Raw genomic sequence first — 15,695 nt, forward strand, 5'->3', positions numbered from 1 at the left:
TGAGAATCTAATGCCTGATGATCTGTTACTGTCTCCCATCACTCCCAGATGGGACTGTCCAGTTGCAGGAAAACAAGCTCGGGGCTCCCACAAATTCTGCATTGTGGTGAGTTGTATAATTATTTCTTTATATATTATAATGTAATAATAATAGAAATAAAGTGCAGAATGAATGTAAAGTGTTCAAATCATTCCAAAGCCACCTCCATCCCATCCATGTAAGAATCACCTTCCATGAAATTGGTCCCTGGTACCAAAAACTTTGAGAACTGCTGCCAAATATAATATGGTATAGTAACATTTAAAGGTAAGCTTTGGTAAGGTAAAGTTTATAAACACTGGAGCAAAATTAAAAAATCAAGAAAGAAGTATAAGTATATAATCCAACAGAGAAAATAAAATATAACCATAAAAATATTCAATTATTTTAAAAGAAGGCAAGAAAAGAGGAGAAAAATGAACCAAAGATATAGGGTCAAATAAAACAAAAATAACAAAATGGAAAATTAAAACCAATCATCTCAATAACTGCATGAATTATAAGTGATCTGTACACTGCAATGAAAAGGCAGAAATTATCAAATGGAATAAAACAGCAAGGTCTAACAATATGTCCACTGAAAGAAAGACACTTTAAAAATGCAAATAATATAAAATAGTAAAATAATGATAGAGCTACCTTATTCAAATCACACTCAAAATAAAGCTAGAGTGGCTATATTCATATCATTTGAAATAGATTTCAAAAGAAAGAATATTTTCAGAGATTAAGAGATGTATTTCATGATGATCAATAGGTCAGTTTCTTCCAGAGAACATGGTAATACTAAATGTGCATTTAACTATTAAAGAGGCTAAAAAATATATTTAGACAGATGAAGAAAAAATGAAAACATTTTCAGATAAACAAAAATTAAAATTATGTCAGCAGTCTACCTACAATAAAGGAAATTTCAAAGAGAGTCCTTCAGAGGAAGAAAACAATAAGAGAAGAAAGACAAGAGGAAGGAATAGAGAGCAACATGAGTATGTGGGTTAACTGAAATGACTGCTGTGTTTCTAAAAGTAAAGAAAGAAAATGTTAAAAAGGTCATGAAAAACCAGGAACATTTGGAAATACAACAATGTTGGAGAATTGGCACTATCCGATATCAATATTTATTATAAAGCTACACTAATTATGAGTCTGGTGTTGATACAAATGTAGCAAAATGGAGTCATTTAATAAAGTGTCAGAAACCACTACCTTCATTCACTTCACTGCTATACTCTGACACATTCCGAATATATCAAGTATCTATTATAAATAATTTTAAATAAAAGTGGTAGAGCATAGCAGAGGTGTAAAAAATATTTGGCATTGATAGAATTCTAGGTCAATTAGTTATTGATTAAAAAAAAGCCTTAAATCCTACGCAGCTCCTTATATATAAGACAATGTTCATGGACTTGAAAATATGAAAGGTAAAATAAGCTTATGGAAATCAGCATTAAATAGTATATTCATGATTTGGAGACTATGAAGCTTTTCTTATAATACAAAAATCATAAAATTAAAGTTAGAAAAAGATTAATAAATGGTACTACATTAAAAGTAAGAACCTTTATTAATCAAACATAACCATTATGATACTAAAAGAGTAATCTTCAGAATAATATGTGATAATGATATTTATAACGTATAATTTACAAAGGAGTTATGTAAATAATATATAAGGAACTTTTTGTGAAAAAATAACACAATACCTTTTTTTTAAAGCATGTGTAAAAAGTTTTAAAGAGGTACTGCACTACAAAGATATCTAAAAGGACAAGCAGCATGCAAAAAATTACTGAAGGTCATCAGTCATTAGTGAAACTGACAGCTATATTAGTCAAAATTAAAACATCTAAACTACCAACCAGAATGGCCACTAAAAATGATTGATAAGGTTTTAGCTGAAACACGTAAAATAACTTGGATGCTGTCATTTCAGGCCTTACAATAATAAAAAGCCAAACAAAATACCAGTGACTTTTCATAGACCCATCAGAGAAATGAAGATACAAGAAAAACTGCCAATGTGAAATCTGGAGACTCAGGCACATCCAGAGAGTTATAGAAGACATCCTGTTCACCTGAAGCAGTAGCTGCTAGAGCCACACAAAAGAATATTTACATGGAAATTTTGGTGGTTTGCTGAAAGCTGAGAGTGAGAGTGAGAAACGTTTAGAGGGTGCAGTTAGAAAGTCTCCCCCTATATTCTTGTATTTTACTCCATAAATCCACCATAATCCTGTAGACAAGAAAAATCCCCACAGGCTTCTGGCAGGGAAAGGGGAAAAGTAACCATTCTGAAATATACCCAGATTTTTTGCCACAGGAAGTCCTATTTGCCAAAGGAAATGATTTTACCAGACTTTGTACCATCTCCAAGAAAGGATTTCCACCCACTTGAGCCAATCTTAGACTTCCTGATTCATCTAATAGGAAAAAAAAAAAAAAAAAACTAAACTAAAAAGCCATATCACCACAGGATCACTTGTAAAGATTATAGCCAAGAGATATAGCTCACTAAAACACAGATTCAGTCACGAGATTGTAGAAGACTTCTATCCCACGTTACTACCATTAAAACAAGGCTCCAACGTAGTAACAAAGGATTTCAGGTGAAAGAGCTATAAGACACAGACACTTTCTGAGGAGAAATACTTAGAGAAGTCCAACAGTAAGAAGAAAGATAAAAGTAAGCACACTAAAAGAATTTATACCCTCTGGCACCTTCAACTAGAGCAAATGCTAAACAAAGTCCATCTCCAGCCAAATGAACATAAATCCTCAAATTAAAAGCCTATTTACTTCAATTCTATCACCCAATGCCACATGTCTGAAGTTTAACAAAAAATTTCGAGGTATCACAACAGGCAAGTAAAACAGCTTAAAGAGACAAAGCAAGCATCACAACAAGATGCAGATATGACTCAGGTTTTACAGTTATCAAAGAGGGCATTTAAAATAACTATGATTAATATGTTAAGAGCTCTAAAAAAAGACATTATGCAAGAGGAGATGACAATGTAAACAGAGAAATGGCAACTATAAGAAAGAATCAAAAGAAAGAGTAAAAATTAAAATATTGTAACAGAAAGGAAAAATGACTTGTTGGGCTCAACAGTAAGCTGGTCTAAGGAAAGACTTACCAAGTTTGAGAAATGTCAATAGAAACTCCTCAAATTAAAATATCAGAGGAAAAAAAGATTTAAGAAAATAATAAAGAACAGAATATCCAAGGGCTGTAAAACAATTTCAAACATTTAAACATTCAAAATGTTTGAAACAACAAAAGGAAAATACAAGGATAATGGAATAGAAAAATATTTGAAATAATAATGGCCAAGGATTTTTAAAAATTAAAGACAAACACTCACCTACAGATCCAGAAAGCTCAGAGAAACATCACACAGTACAAATGCCAAAAAACATACAATTAGACAATATTTAAATTAGAAAGTGAAAATTTTTAGACAAATCAGAAGGGAAAAGCACTTTACTTACAGAGCAAGGATATGAATTGCATTGGGCTTCTCATCAGGATAATTCTCAGCAAACGGACACAAGAACGGAAAAGCAAACACCACATGTTCTCACTCATAGGTGGGTGTTGAACAATGAAAACACATGGACACAGGGAGGGGAGCATCAGACACTGGGTCTGTAGGGGGGAAATAGGGGAGGGACAGCGGGCGGTGGGGAGTTGGGGAGAGATAGCATGGGGAGAAATGCCAGATATAGGTGATGGGGAGGAAGGCAGCACATCACACTGCATGTGTGTACCTATGTAACAATTTTGCGTGTTCTTCACATGTACCTCAAAACCTAAAATGCAATAAAAATAAATAAATAAATAAATAGCAATGGAATAACAAAATATATATAATGGCTGAACAAAAAAATGTAGAACAGAATACATAAAATGATGAAGGAAAAACAAGACCAACTTGTGATACTGTAGCTAGCAACATTTTTTCCTCCAAAAAGAAAAAAATAAAAAAAAAACAAGGCTTTCTCAAATAAAATAAAGACTGTAAGGCCCCCCTCTCCCTCTCCCTCCTTTTTGAGACAGGGTCTCACTACAGTGGCATGATCATGGCTCACTGCAGTCTCAATCTCCCATGCTCAAGTGATCCTACCACATCAGCCTCTCTAGTAGCCGGGTCTATAGGCAGGTGCCATACATCCTGCTATTTTTATTATTATTATTATTTGAAGAAATTAGGTCTCACTTCCTTGCCCAGGCTGGTTTTGATCTCTTGAGCTCAAGCAATCCTACTGTTTCGGCCTCCCAAACTTCTGTGCTTACATGCATAAACCGCCACACTCGTCCTTTGAACTAAGGAAATTCCTCACAAGCACACATGCCCTGCAAAAAATGTTTAAAAAAGTTATTTCAGGAGAAAAAAAAATTGATAAGTCAGAGTCTCAGTTGGCATAAAGAAAGTGAGAAAGAAAAAGTAAAGTCTAAGTTTGGCTCAAGTGGGTGGAAATCCCGTCTAGGAGATGGTACAAGGTCGGGTAAAATATTTTCCCTATTCTTGAAACTAAAGGGATAAAGAAATATAGAGCATACTAACACTAATCAAAAGAAAGCTGAAGTAGCTGTATCAATTTCAGACAAAGCTGACTTCAGAGCAATACAAGTTACTAAAAATAGAGAGGAACATTTAGTAAGGAGAAGTGTCAATTCTTCAGGAAGACATAACAACCCTTAACATAAATTCACGGAAGAGAGCAATAAAAGATGTGAGGCAGGAGACTGGGGTCTTTTCCTAAGCCGGCACTCACCAAGGAGAAAGCCATGTTCAGTTCTAGTGCCAAGATCGTGAAGCCCAATGGCAAGAAGCCAGACGAGTTCGAGTCCGGCATCTCCCAGGCTCTTCTGGATCTGGGGATGAACTCGGACCTCAAGGCTCAGCTCAGGAAGCTGATTATTACGGCAGCCAAGGGAACTGAAGTTGATTGTGGTCGGAAAGCTATCATAATCTTTGTTGCCGTTCCTCAATTAAAATCTTTCCAGAAATTCCAAGTCCGGCTAGCACGGGAATTGGAGAAAAATTTCAGGGGGAAGCATGTTGTCTTTATCGCTCAGAGGAGAGTTCTGCCTAAGCCAACTCCAAAAAGCCATACAAAAAATAAGCAAAAGCATCTCAGGAGCTGTACTTTGACAGCTGTGCATGATGCAATCCTTGAGGAGTTGGTCTTCCCAAGCGAAATTGTGGGCAAGAGAATCTGCATGAAACTGGATGGCAGCTGTCTTATAAAGGTTCATTTGGACAAAGCACAGCAGAACAATGTGGAACACAAGGTTGAAACTTTTTCTGGTGTCTATAAGAAGCTCACAAAAACTCACAGAAATGCAAAGGGAAGTATACAAGGATAGAAAAAATATTGTGTTCTAAGATGATTACGGAAATAAATGTAATTAAATTAACGACAGAAAGATAGCTTGAAAATATGAAAACATTTGGAATAAGAAATATACTTCTAAATAATGCACGTGTCAAAGTCTCAAGAGAACTTTAAAAATTTTTGAAATAAAACTTATAACAAAAGCAGTGAGACACAGTAAAAGCACTGCTTATGGGGATATTTATAGCATTTAATGCATATATTAGACAATATATAAATTCAATAATCTTTCTACTTTTAGGAGCCTAGAGAAAAATGAGCAACATAAACCTAAAGAAAGCTGAAGAAAATTAACAGTAATAATTAAGCAGACTACAATAAATGGAAAACAAGAAAATCTAGTGTTTGAAAAGATCAGTAACATTTATAAACTTCTAGCCAGAATAACCAAGAAAAGAAAAAGAGATAATTACTATATCAGAAATAAAAGAGGAGTTGACATTACTGATTCAATGTGTATTTGAATGACAATAAAATAATATTATGAATAAATCTATGCAGACAAATTTGATAAACTGGAAAAAATGGATCAATTCCTTGAAAGAAAACTACTGAAACTCATACCAAGAGAGTCAGATAATCTGAATATCCCTTTATCTGTTAATGAATATTGAGTTAATCATAAATTTTTCATAAAAACTTTTAAAAAATGCACCATGCCCATACTATTCCTCTTGCAAATTCTACAAAACATTAAGGGGAACCTATATTGGTTCTCTACAAATGCTAACAGAAACAGAAGCCAAGGAATCACTTGTTAACTCATTCTATGTGGACAGCATTAGCCTAATAATAAAAACAAATAAAGACATTATAAGATTGGAAAACTGTAGACCAATAGCTCTATTTAACTTAGATCCAAAAGTTCCTAATAACATATTAGCAAATCAAACAAACAATGCAGGAAAAATTATACACCATGATGAAATAAGATTGATGTAAAGCTAATTTAAAATTTTAAAATCAGTGCAATCCATCACAAGCTAAAGCAAAAAAAAAAAAAACATACCAATTGATTTAGAACAAGCATTTGACAAAATCCAGTATTTTTTATAATAATAATTATCAGCCAACTAGAAAGAGAGGAAAACTTCAACTTGACAAAGAACACTTACAAAATAACTACAGCTAATATATACCCTATAGTGTAAAACTAGATGCCTTCCCTCTAAAAGCAACAACAATATAAGAAAGTTCCCTCTCAGCATTCCTATTCAACAGTATACTGGAATTCTGAATAGTACAATAAGAAATGAAAAGGGAATGAAAGTTTTACAGATCAAGAAGTAAGAAATAAAACTTTCTTTGTTCACAGATGATGAGTCTGTCTGCATAGAAAATGCCAGGGAATCGATTTAAAAACTCCTGCCATTAATAAATGAGTAGAAACTTAACAAAATATGTACAAGATCCTTATGTGGAAATCTGTGCACATGTACAACAATTCACATGTACTTTATAATAACCATTAAAAAAAGACTATTACATAGCTTGGATCATTAAACAACTTTTAGCTTTAGTGAAGAAGGATGACATTGCAAACAGAGGCAGAAAGGGATTATAACAATGTTCTATTTATTGAACTGAGTGATAGCTCCATAGTTTTTCACATTAGAGTTATTAATTGAAGTGTATATAATTTTTCTATATCTTTCTTCATTAAATGTTGCAAAATAATAACACACTTATTCACAAAAATATTAAACCATAATCATGGGATAACAATAACAACCTGTGCATGGCAGCAGATGGCAATATAGAAAGCAATGATAACCAAAGAAATAAACTGGGAAAGAAAACCAAGAAATTTTACTGTAAACAATAAAATATTCCCCAAAGAACTTTATATTTTTAAAGTTATAGCCTAGAAGACGATAAGCCAGTTGCACAAATTGTCTGCATTAGCTCAAGTAAATTAATATTTTGATGGCCCCTAATCCTTCAGGTATAAATGAAGAGTCATGCTGTTTCAAATTCTATCCAATTATGAAATATATGCCTAATTGCTCATTTATTTTAAAACATCCTATTTGCTTCTAGATTCAGCCTGGGAATCAAATTTCTATTTTCAGTTATTGTAAATATTACATATTTAAATAAGCCAAAATAGTTTGCTGGGAAATAGCTGAGGAGGGACATTAGTCTGAGCCTGGAAAAATATTATTAAAAAAAATTATCAAATCTTCAAGTATTCAAATATATAATCCTCCCCTTTCACTGTCCCCCAAAAAAAGGATCCCATGAATCTTCTTAATGGTACTTTAATCCTGCCTGCAATGTAAGTGGGGAAGAATTACTATCTTAAAGACTGAGTTAGAAACAGAGTTAAGGTTTGGTTAGTTTCATCATCATTACCCACTAAAAATTAAAACTGATTACTGCAATAGAATCTCCATAATGTTCATTATGAAGAAGATAATAAAAAGGACAATTGTGCTTCTGCAGTTTGAGAGTGTATATATCCCAAGTTGCTACTCACTATAAATTGATTTAAAGCAAATGTCAGACACTATGGCAAATACAAAAAGTAGCATTGTTAAAGCCACGGAAATTATAAGAATAGCCTTAATCACCATTTGCATTTATCAATGTAATAGAGCTCCTAGCCTGCTCAATTAGATAATGATAAAAAAATAAGGAAAATTTAATAATGCTATTTTCATGAATATTATAACTACAAATATGTAACTGGAATAACAAACAAAAACTACTAAAACTAGTTAGACTCCACCATAGTGGCTTAGAAGAGATAATGATTAAAAGCAACATTACTGTTCAGAAAAATCAATTAAAAAAATAATACTTTAAAAACCCATACACAAAAACACAAAAAGTATCCTTTGGGAAGAAATATAATAGAAACTCAAGATGTTTATAAAAATTTAGTATAGGACCTAATAAAGAACATTGATAAATATAATACTTATTTAAAAATAGAAAATAAAATATTTCTACTCAACTAAAATGAAAATTACATGTGACTCCAATTTTTCACCAAACTTGTCTACTCCTAAATTTAAAATAGAAAGGTAAAGAATAAAAACCCAACATTAGGCAGGGTAATTTTAAAGAGGAATGGAAGAAGTTATTTATTTCACAATCTATTGAGACATATTACAAATAGGATAAATACATTACAGTATAGTATTTGTGTTTGAGATGATGAATATAAGAATGTAATACTATAAATAGAAAAGTCAAGACATATCCATTCATCTATGAAAACTGTACATGGCAGTGCTAGAATTCCACTTCAACATGTAAAGGATAAATTATTCAATAAACAATGTGAGACAATTGGTTATCAGTATGGCAAAAATAAAATGGAACCGAACTGTACTCCAAATCCACCTTAATTTCTACATTACACAAAAAATGTGAAAAGAAACTTTTAAAATATTAAAAGAATGCATAAGGAAATATCTTTATTTCTTCAATAGTAGAGAAAGGTAGCTTAAACAAGACACAACACACACACACACACACACACACACACACACACACACACACGGAGCCCAAAATAAATAATTGATAATTTCACCACACTAAATGAAAGTTTGTTATCTTGGTAAAGAGTTTCTGAGACAATCCTTTCCCTAAAATGTTGAGTCCTTTATGAAAATTTCTCTTTGTAAAAAGGACTGTCACTCTCATTGGGCTTTCCCTTAAAATTAAAGAAAAGTTATTAAATATAAAATTGTTTCACAAAAGCTGACATTAAAATATGCTAAATTAAGCCATCCATACAATATATGAAATGATAACTGTGTCATTATATTTAAAAACTATCTCTGGGTTATTTGCATAGGTAAGCACCAGAATGCCCATAAACCCACACCAAATAAGACACAGGAATACACTCAGAAGACACCAAAGTGGGGACATTCATGTGATGACTAAAAGATTCTTACTTGACATTTTCCTCAATACCTTCCTTGTCTATCATTACTTTTCATATTGAGGCAGCATAGATCCCTTGACATGAGTACCCTTGTGCAACTAAACAAGAAGTTACTTATATGTGTTTTGTTCCCAAATATTTAGAAATCAGGATTACCAGTATAAAACTTCCCATAAAATACACTAAAAATATAAACAATATCTCTATTAACTTTCAAAAGAGATGTTATGATAAATGTATATTATGATAAATATAGAACCACAAATCCAAGAAATGATTCCAATGTTGGTTGTTTGCTGGAATCACTACTTTGAAACATTTTGGCTTACCAATTTCCAGACTGGAGTGCTTGCATATAACTACATAAAGAAATTCCATGAAGGCCGTAAGTCCACTATTATTATCAGTATAATTGTTACATTTGGAATCATTTTTTCGTAAACTTGACCTAAAATTTTGATCACCTGCTGTTTTATTGCAGGATGCATATAAGAAATGTTGAAAAATGCCTCATAATATAACCTTGATAAAATGAGAACATTAATTTAAAATTACATATAATTTTATTTGTGAATATTTTCCCTTCAGTCTCCTCTTTTAAGTAAAGGATTCTCATTATAAAAAGATTTTCCCTATCATTCTGTCACTTCATAAATAATGAATGGAGTTTTTCAATTGTAGATGATTTCTGTGTTGAAATCATTACTGCAGTAGGTATTGAAATAATCTGAGATGCTCATTGCCTGTAATGGAACTCCATCATGAAGACATAAATAAGTAAGCAGGTATTAAAAAGTTATTTGTTTCCAGATATTAAACAGTATGTTAAGGCTTGAAGATTTAGCATAGTAATCCATAATTGCATGCCAGTTATCAAAAAGAAAGCCAGATTCTTATTATGGATTTAGGATTGCCCGGCTTTAACAGAAAAAATCACCTTATAAAAAATAGTTGCTTACAAAGTAGCACCCAATCTTTCACCTCAATTGTCACATCTAATTGCTTGGTCTTTTATTGTATTACTTCAGGGGAAATGTGTTGTTATGTTAAGTCAGTTATCCTTGATTATTCCTGAGAGGCCAAAGGTAAGGTTAGTTGTACATGTAAGATCAAGCTACCACCCTGCAAGATCACAGTCATTACCCAGCCTTACAACGTAATCAGGAGTGATGAAAGAGGTTGTTGTTTGCAACTAATCTATATATTGTCTACATGTCAGCATTCCCAATAGGTGTGCTTTATGAATCCTCTCTGTCATAGTCTTTTCTGCCTCACTGGGATTCTTAAATATTCTAACTATTGAATATTTATTTGTGAAAACTGTATGATCAAAGTTAACTGTGACATCTAAGTTAATGCTTTTCAAAATAAAGTCTAGATTTTCTTATGCTATTAATGTTATCACCTGATAGTCCTATGTCTATAAAATTCCTGATTTTTTCATACAATTTTTCATGTAGTTCCAACATTAAATTTTGTTGTTTTATTAATTTCATATTACAAATCATTAGTAATATGATGTTAGCATTTATAATCAATACACAATTCTTCCAATCTACAAATTTTTTCCCATAGTAAATCATGAATTATCCTAAAAGAAGCCTTTGTGTCATCTGCCAATGTTTTTCTTGCTGTAAAGTCTCCCATATTCTGTTTAATATTGATGAGAGATGCCTCAGTTTACAAAGAAATTCTAAATTTAACATGTGTTAAAATACTCCATAGTATAGTCGGTAGTGGTATATGGAGATCAACTGCACATTCAGAAAATAGATTGCTCATCACAATAACTGAGTTAATAACCTTACATTGAGTCAGTACAAATTGGATTGTTTCCATTGGTTTTCATAGCCAATGCTTTGCAATTAAGATTGTTGTCATGCATCTAATGTTCGTTGCCAAGAGTACTCTCCAAATTACATAAATCTCTCCTGGTCCTAAATGTAAACTAATCATTATCTTATAAAGCAGAGCATTTATTCACACTTCTTCCCGGACACTTCACAGTAAGAACCATAGTGTTAGCAACCTAAAGACCAACATTAACAGCAGGCAGAGACAGCAGAGACTCCTCTATATCAAGTAACTGTCAGCTAAGACATTTTTAGCTGTGTGTCAGTACTTATGAGCTTTCAGAAAGACTCTGCATCTAGTTTTTAGAATTTTTATTTAAAAGAGACAATATATCAGCATATTAACCACAATAGTATAATATTGAAGCCTATCTCTGAAGGCCAGAAAAATTCTACTTCTAATAAGCATATTTGCACTATCTCAGATGAAAGTAATCTCCTTTTCCACTGAATTCACATGACTATTTGTAGCTTTCCCTCACTGTTTATCATATGGTAGTTATTTCTGTAGTATACTGCCTTACCTCTCTACCAAGTCTGTAATAATGTTTTACACAAAAATTTCAGTCATATTTATCTGGAAAGAGAAAGAAAAAGAAAGAGACACACACAGAGAAAGACAAATATTCTATGCCTGTGATTATATACAAAAATAATAAAAAAGGCATTTTAATGTTGAGCAAAATTGATGTCGATTCTGACCTTGCAGTGTTTACATTCTGGAGGAGAAGACAATATTAATAAGACAACTGAACAATGAAACATAAAATTATAATGAAATACAGTTATATGATGCTATGAGACCATGTAGTAGAAAGAGCAAATCTCCTTTGGCTGACCAATGAAACTCCCTTCAGAAAGATTATCCAATGGGATACTAAGCAAAAAAGTGACTGGCTCAGAGAGAAACAGACATGTGCAAAGACCTTGGTAGGAAGTGACATTATGTGAAGAGGAACAGAAAGGTCTTTGTGCCTTGAATGCAAGAAAAAGTACATGATGGGGGACAACTTGGGGGCATTTAGAAAAATGTCAAACTGTGTACAACATTGTAAGCCATGTTAAATAACTTTGTTTTTAGTCTAAGAATTATGGTCTTTAATGAGGTCATGACATCTCATTTTGCGTTTTGTAAGCTCACTCTGTCTGTGTATGGGAAATAGAATAGATACCTAACTAGTTAAGTTAGATAATTTAGGAGGCTCTTTGGGTAGTCTAGGTGAGAAATCAAAGTAGTCAAGATTAGCAAATTGATGGTGAAAAAGGAGAAAAGTAGATGAATTTTAGAATTTTCTTTGTAGGTAAATCTTACCAGATTAGGTGATGAATTGTTTTTGTGGAATGAAAGATTGAGAGAGATGACAAAATGATTCCGAATTTTACTGGTAAATGGTGAGCCCATTTCCTGAGCTCAAAAATACCAGAAGAATGTATATGGCAAGATAAGCAAAAGGTTAGTTTTCCACAAGTTAAATTTAAGATATGTAGTTAATTAGATATATTGATTTGGAATTGACTATCAAGGTCTATGCTATATAAATTTGTGAGAGCCATTATAAAGAATGTTTTGTTCTTTGAGAATTTTTTATTCTTCCTTCTTTGTAAAGTGAATACTGCATAACCTAACATGTTTAATTTATTATAACTTTTGATATCATTGAAACTAACTGAACTTAATTCATGTAACTAGATAAGCATTCATAGGTAGCATATTGTTTTTGTTCTATTTATAATCTTTATTTTGTATCTGTATGTTTTGTGTATCATATTTTATAGGATGATTTCAAGCATAGACATATACACCTAAAGATATTAACCATGAAAAAATATCTCATATTTGCTTTGGTTTGTATGTTTGTCTCCTTTAAAACTTATGTTGAAATATAATCCCCAGTGTTGGAAATGAAGCCTAGTGGGAGGAGTTTGGATCATGAGGGTGGATTTCTCACCAATAGCTTAGTGCCATTTCCTTGGTGATGAGTGAGTTCTTAATTCATATAAGATCTGGTTGTTTAAAAAGAGGTGGCATCTCCCTGCTTGCTCTCTTGTTCTGACCATCATCATGTGACACTTTGTATCCTGCTTCATTTTCTCCCATTATTATAAGTTCCTGAGGCCCTCACCAAAAGCAGATGCTGACACCATACTTCCTACAATCTAGAGAATCATGAGCCAATTAATCCTTTCTTCTTTATTCATTTTCCAGTCTAAGGCATTTCTTTAAAGTGATCAAAAATGAACTAACACTGATAATTGGTATTAAGTAGCGGGACATTGCTATAAAGATAACTGAAAATGTGAAAGTGGCTTTGGAATTGGGTAATAGGCAGAGTTTGGAAGACTTTGGGATCTCAGAAGAAGATAGAAAGATGAGGGAAAGTTTAGAATTCTTAAAGACTGGTTAAATGGTTGTGATCAAAATGCAGACAGAGATAGGGATGGTGAAGACCACGCTGACAAGGTCTCAGATGGAAATGAGAAAGTTACTGGGAAGTGAAGTAAAAGTCCTCTCTGTTACACCCTAGAAAATAACTTGGCTGCATTGCATCCAGGTCCTAGGGATCTGTGAAAGTTTAAAATTAAAAGTCATGACTTAGGGTGTCTTGCTGAAAAATGTTATAAGCAGCAAAATGTTCAAGAAGTGGCATGGCTCCTTTTAACAGCCTAAATTAGATACAGGAGCAAATTATTTACAGTTGGAATGTATACTTTAAAGGGAAGCAGAGGATAAAAGTTTGGAAAATTTGCAAACTGGCCAAGTGACAGAGAAAGAATATAAACAACTTACAGAGCAACCATGTTCTAGACAGGTGTATATGACTAGAAGGAAGCCAAGTGCTGACATCCAAGACAATAGGGAAAATGCCTTGAAGGGATTTGGGCCTGAGGCTCTCACCAGAAACCTTTCTATTCTCCTAGGCCTCTGGACAAGGAGATCTAGGCCCAGAGGCCTGGGAGAATAGAATGGTTTTAGGGACCAGGCCTAAGCCCCCACTGCCATGGGCAGCATTGGGATATTGCTCCCTACATACTTGCTGCTTCAGCTACAGTCACGGCTCAAAGGAGCCCAAATACAGCTCAAGACACAGCTCCAGAAAGTAAAAAACCATAAGCGTTGGTAGTTTCCACATGTTGTTTATCTACAGATGCTCAGAATGCAAGAGTAAAGGGGCCTTTTTGGCTACCACCTAGATTTCAGAGGATGCATAGGAAAGCCTGGGAGCCCAAGCAGAAGCTTGCCACAGGAGTGGAGCTCCACACGGAGAAACTCTACCAGGGCAACGCTGAGGGAAAGCAGGGAGACCCCATACAGGGTCTCCACTAGGACACTGCCTAGTGGAGCTGTGGGAAGCAAGCCATTGTCTTCCAGACCCCAGAGTGGTAGATTCACTGGCAGCTTAAACCCTTTGCTCGGAAAAGCCACAGCATACAACTCCAACCTGTGAGAGCAGCTCTGTGAGCTATGTCCTGCAAAGCCACATGGCAGGGCTACCCAAGTCCTTGGAAGCCCATCCTTCACAACATGATGTGGAACATGGAGTCAAAGATTATGTAAGAGCTTTTAGATTTAATGCCTGCCCTACTGGTTTTCAGAGTTGTATGGGGCTTATTATCCCTTTGTTTTTGCCAGCTTCTCCCTTTTGTAATGTTAATGCTTACCCAGTGCTGGTACCACAATTGTATTTTGGGAGCAAATAACTCATTTTGATCTTACAGGCCCATAGGTGGAAGGAGATGAGTCTCAGATGAGATTTAGGACTTCAGAATTAATGTTGGAATGATTAAAAACTCTTGGGGCCTATTGGCAAGTGATAATTTTATTTTGCAGTGTGAGAACATGTGATTTTGGGGGCCAGGGACGGAATGGCAAAGTTTGGATGTTTGTCCCCTCCACATTTCATGTTAAAATGTAATCACCAGTGTGGGAAGCAGGGTTTAGTGAGAGGTATTAGATCACGGGGATAGATAATTCATGAATGGTTCCTTGGTGATGAGTAAGTTGACGGCCAGTTAGTTCATGTGAGACCTGGTTGTTAAAAAGAGTGTAGCACCTCCCCACTTTCTCTCCTGCTCCCACCCTACATGTCATGTGCCTGCTCCCCCTTTGTCTTCTGTCATAATGATTACCTTCCTGAGGCTCTCACCAGAAGCAGATGTTGGCGCCACAGTTCCTGAGCCAGTTTAATCTGTTTTCTTTCTAAATTATCCAGCCTTGTGTATTTCCTTATAGTCATGCAAAAATGGACTAACACATGGTTGAGAAAATAGACAAATGAAAAATTCACTCACAGAGTGGCATACATAGCAAATAAATTAATGTTTAGTAAAGAGTATTAGAAATTGTCAAATGATAGTATGTTGATCATTATTGTGATAGCTAGTTAAGCCACTTTCAAATAATGTCACAAAAGGTGATAAGTTACAACCTTTAAATATAAGGGAGTTCATTTCAGAAAAATAAAAGCATCCCTTAAATATTATATATTTAATGTCA

General features: G+C 33.9%; 1 protein-coding gene and 1 pseudogene across 6 annotated transcripts in view; one reads left to right on the forward strand and one right to left on the reverse strand.

The window, feature by feature from the left end:
- Window positions 1–15,695, reverse strand: part of LRFN5 (leucine rich repeat and fibronectin type III domain containing 5) — a 283,790-nt gene that overhangs the window by 122,249 nt on the left and 145,846 nt on the right. The gene's annotated exons all lie outside the window — the stretch shown is intronic.
- LOC116526341 lies at window positions 4,278–5,417 on the forward strand (annotated as a pseudogene). The gene has a single exon (XR_004258106.1). The product of XR_004258106.1 is annotated as a 40S ribosomal protein S7 pseudogene (transcript).

The sequence above is a fragment of the Sapajus apella genome, unplaced genomic scaffold (assembly GCF_009761245.1).
Source record: "Sapajus apella isolate SASKATOON/1434 unplaced genomic scaffold, GSC_monkey_1.0 scaffold50, whole genome shotgun sequence".
NCBI lineage: Eukaryota > Metazoa > Chordata > Mammalia > Primates > Cebidae > Sapajus > Sapajus apella.